The sequence below is a fragment of the Poromitra crassiceps genome (assembly GCF_964638095.1).
Source record: "Poromitra crassiceps genome assembly, chromosome: 1".
In the NCBI taxonomy this organism is placed as follows: domain Eukaryota; kingdom Metazoa; phylum Chordata; class Actinopteri; order Beryciformes; family Melamphaidae; genus Poromitra; species Poromitra crassiceps.
This window is the reverse complement of record NC_139623.1, coordinates 60,224,458-60,229,457: the sequence shown is the minus strand read 5'-3', so window position 1 is coordinate 60,229,457 and position 5,000 is coordinate 60,224,458. Positions and strand designations below refer to the sequence as shown.

General features: G+C 44.6%; 1 protein-coding gene across 3 annotated transcripts in view; it reads left to right on the top strand.

Annotated features, from left to right (window-relative positions):
- Positions 1–5,000, top strand: part of LOC310786345 (protein MTSS 1-like) — a 247,430-nt gene that overhangs the window by 103,765 nt on the left and 138,665 nt on the right. The window lies entirely within an intron of this gene.

Genomic DNA, 5,000 nt, shown 5'->3' with positions numbered 1-5,000 from the left:
CTATTTCAAGATAAGCCTTATCTCCAATCTCATGTTTTTTCTAGTTGTTATTGTAATAACAATTTCCCACAACAGCATGTTTTGTATTTGTGCATTTCAAATAAAATACTACTTTTCCAGTCATATATTGTCATTATTCAAGTTTAAAAAAATATTGTTAAAATCGTATCGTATCGTATCGTTATCGTGAACCCAGTATCGTGATACGTATCGTATCGTGAACTGAGTGTATCGTGACACCCCTACTTATTTGTCATGATTATCTACATGTTTACAGATCATTGGTTTGAATAGGCAACAGTACAGTGGGCTACCTGCCTTAAAACAAAATGTACTCTTCAAAGTCCCATTCAGCTGGAAAATGTGAGTAAATAACTCATGAATGTGCTACAGCCTTGCATATCTGTGTGTCTGTTAAACACACTCGTAGTCATGTTAACTATGTATAAATTAAGGCTCTAGATGACATGAAGTGGCGGTCACAAATGATCATAAATGCAAAATGCCTGTCACGAGCTATATGATTGCTTGAAGCAAAATGGGCGGGCCTCACACGTTGGTCTTCGCTTGGAGCCTCCAGATCTCTAGAACCGCCACTGGGTTCAGGTCGGGTAGCAGACCTCTAGTTGAGAGAGACAGATGCAGGTTGTCTCTGGGTTCAGGTCGGGTAGCAGACCTCTAGTTGAGAGAGACAGATGCAGGTTGTCTCTGGGTTCAGGTCGGGGAGCAGACCTCTAGTTGAGAGAGACAGATGCAGGTTGTCTCTGGGTTCAGGTCGGGTAGCAGACCTCTAGTTGAGAGAGACAGATGCAGGTTGTCTCTGGGTTCAGGTCGGGTAGCAGACCTCTAGTTGAGAGAGACAGATGCAGGTTGTCTAAAAACCAGTTCTTATATGCATTGCTTACGTTATGTAACAGTCACTGAGATGGAAACTACAGATCCTATTCGACTAGTCAAGCTTATGGGATAAAAACAAGGGAGATGTTTATGATGACAATAACTGCACTGTGTATAATATCCTCTCACACATTATCCATGTTGGGATAGACAGGCAAGCATTCACAGTTCATGGAGAGAGACTGAACACAAGACCTCTTATGGCCCAATTATGCCTAGCATTAAATACGGATACGTCCGTACTCTGCATTCATTTCCTGCAGAATTCTGCACGTTTTCTGAAAGCTTACGGATAGGGATGAAACGGAGCAGGACCACACACACTTTGACACATTTGACTCTCTACTGCCCACTAGTGGATGTATTGCTTAACATGATACCAACGTGAAAGATGCATGGAAGTATGTGGGCAGTGACAGTTACACCGTTTGAAACGGACACATTGTTTTTCGTATGAAAATGGAGCATTTTGAAATTTTTTCAAACTGGATCTTATTTTCATATCTGTTTATGTATAACTTAAGTCATGTGAGCAGACATTTTTGAAATCGGTGAATTATTAGCCAAGATCGCTTCAGTCGCTTTGCCCACATTCCCCTCCTGCCTTGGCACCCTGCATGTACATCCACTAAACAAGGCTCAAGACACAGGCTCAGATTGTTCTTGTAAAAGAGAGAGATAAATACTTGTATTTACCTTGCAGCAGCGTGTTCATGACACCTATTACATTTTAATTAAAAATATTGAATGACATGTATGGTAGTGTTATTTATACACTGTTCTTTACTGCTGCAATGAGCCCCTTTTTCCTCTTGAGGATCATCTCATTTCTTTCTAGAAGATGTTGCTGTTCTGTTGCTCTATGTTGCCATCATCACGCATCTGATAGTGGACACACACACACACACACACACACACACACACACACACACACACACACACACACACACACACACACACACACACACAGACACACAAGTGGCTTTTAAACATGAAGTCTGGATCATGTCTGGCTAGCCAGAGCAGGATATTTTCCGGTTTTACCTTTTTAAACATGAGGGGTCTTTGTTTAGAAACAGCTGGAAATGGTCAGTATTCTCTCTGCCAGTGGGCGGGGGGAGGGGGTGCGGGAGCATGCACGTTATTCCCTACAAGACAAATAGTTGTCGTGTGAGTCGTTGGCGCTGTGCTAAATTGAAACAGCTTTAGTTAATCTATAACCAAACTCCATTCAAAAACATGCCATTTTAACGGAGGGTCCATTCCGACCACGAGAGGTGGCAATGTGCCAAAAATGAGCGCTTCCGCCTTTGTTACATAACGCCGCCCAGTCAAAATAGTGGTCGGACCGTCGTCAATCACTGTGGGTGATTTATTTTACAAGTGGCATTCAAGTCATATCTGACTAGTTTTCAATGTATTTCTCCCCACAAAAGTTAGGCTAGGCCTATGTCTCACTTTTTCTGACATGGATCAGCAGCGCAGCAGTAAGCATCCCTCCTCTGTGATGCACCGGACCTGCCTGCCTGCATAGCTGAAGCGCGTTGGGATCCAAACAATTCAAGCCATTTGCAGCACTTGAGGAAACCGTGAGTTTGCTCATTTAATTTGTTGATATAAGCGATTGCCCGAACGATTAATTAAATAATAAACTACGTGAACGTGAAGTGCCACCACCCGCCCACTCAGACATGATCGGGATTATGAGCTGCCAGTGTTTAACAGCAGCCGCTTTTGCTGTAATGCGGATCCTATACAGGGGACCGAGATGAATATGATACGGACTCGCGGGAGTGCGCGTAGGCCGGCTAATTGTTGTTTAACATGCAGGCCAACCGGCTAGGAGCGGGTTATAATACGGATTCCACTGCATGTTAAGAAGTGGCTACACACACACAGCTCAAAGATTCTCCAAACAACATGGGAAGTGTTGTAGTCTTGCCTCTCTATAGTTAGTGTGTGTGTGTGTGTGTGTGTGTGTGTGTGTGAGAGAGACACACACACACACACACACACACACAGTTGGGTTGTAATGATTTGATGCAAAGTGTGACTCCTCTCCAACAGAGAGATCTATTCTGCTGTCAACACAGTCCTCGCTGCATGCAGAGACACATACACACACCTGTCACTCACTCACTCACACACACACACACACACACACACACACACACACACACACACCAGGTCACTCTCTCTCTCTCTCTCTCTCTCTCTCTCACACACACACACACGCACACTGAGAGTCCATCGCTGTCTTTCTCATACATTGAAGAAAATGTCACAGAAAACTCAATACAACCGCACTACACTGGATCTCTATGCCTCCCATCTCCTCACATGCATGGTATTTTTGTTTAAGGTTATCGTACCATCAAAGTGTCATATCGGCCCATGCCTACATTATCATTTGTGTAGGTCAATAATGCATTGCACATTCATAAAACAAAAACAAAACAAACCTTTCTCCGTGGGTATCGTGATACTACCCGGGGTTTTCTGGGTGGTATAGTATCGCAGGGTAACATCTTGCTATCGTGACAACACTAATATATATGGCTATATGTATATGTGACACAAAAATGTGATTTATTATTTTGGGCCGGTAAAAAATATGCTTGGCGAGTGGATTTGTTCCATCTACCGGCCACTTGACCGGTGAGTCAAAACGTGTCGGGCCCTGGCTTATAGCCTCCATGCTCAACTGTCCAACCTGAGGCCTTCTAGTGGATGACTAGTTAGCTCATAGCTATATAGCCTGAGGCCTTCTAGTAGACGGCTAGTTAGCTTATAGCCTCCAGCACATTTTCTAGACCCTGGCTCCAACTTCTTGTCACTCTTGAGACTGAAATATTATCGAGTATTCTACCGATTATTCCAACAATTAATTGAGTAATCAGATAAGAAATACTTTTAAGGGGGATCATGGTGGTGCAGTGCGCTGTCGCCTCACAGCTAGAAGGTCCTGGGTTCGATTCCCACCTGGGACGCTGTGAACGCTGAAGGAATGCGTGCCCGTCCGCATGTCCTCGAGTGCCCACCGCCCGGGTGGGCTCGTCAAAAGGGCCTTTCTGTGTGGAGTTTGCATGTTCCTTCCCGTGCCCCCTGGGGGTTTCCTTCATATAGGAACCCCTTCAACAAAACATGCAATATCATGGTTGCTAATGTGGTTCCTCCTCTGGTCATTAGGGGCGCCTGTTCAGAGGGAGGGGAACTGTTTGGAATAGCGTGAACCTCCCACGTGTTATGTCCTACCGGTGAAGCTTCCCCTGTCAGGTGAAAAGAAGCGGCTGGCTAACCGCCCATGTCTCGGAGGAAGCATGGAGCCAGTTTCAGCTCTCCCGGCAGAGGGTGGAGCAGCAACCAGGATAAATAAATTAAAATTAGCACAAACGGGGGATAAAAATGGGATAAAAAATCTTATACCAGGTGTGCTACTGTATGAAGGAAGCTAATTAAAGTAAGCAGGTGGCTATAGTGAGGTGTGCTACTGTATGAAGGAAGCAAATTAAAGTAAGCAGGTGGCTATAGTGAGGTGTGCTACTGTATGAAGGAAGCAAATTAAAGTAAGCAGGTGGCTATAGTGAGGTGTGCTACTGTAGGAAGGAAGCTAATTAAAGTAAGCAGGTGGCTATAGTGAGGTGTGCTATAGTGCCAAATGACGTAATACTACTGTATGAAGGAAGCTAATTAAAGTAAGCAGGCGGCTATAGTGAGGTGTGCTATAGTGCCAAATGACGTAATGCTACTGTATGAAGGAAGCTAATTAAAGTAAGCAATCATATCTGTCCTCTCAGCCAGCTCGGCACAAAGTTGAGACATGTTTCTCACAATAGAAATCACTGTGTGAAATAGCACATTTGACCTCCAGTGTTCCTCTCTTTCCTTCCTGGCTTCTCGCCTGCCTTCTCTGTCACAGCTGCCATTGTGCTGTGATGTTGTCTGGAATATTCTCATCCGCCCGCCACAAATGTTTTCTGTGTGTCGTTGACTCGCGAGTTATTTCCCTCTGGCCACTGAGTTGTAGTAGCTCTCCTTGCCTCTCGACACTTCCACCATTGTGCCACTCTGCTGTAGTCTGTGACCGCACACAAAGCAAGTGA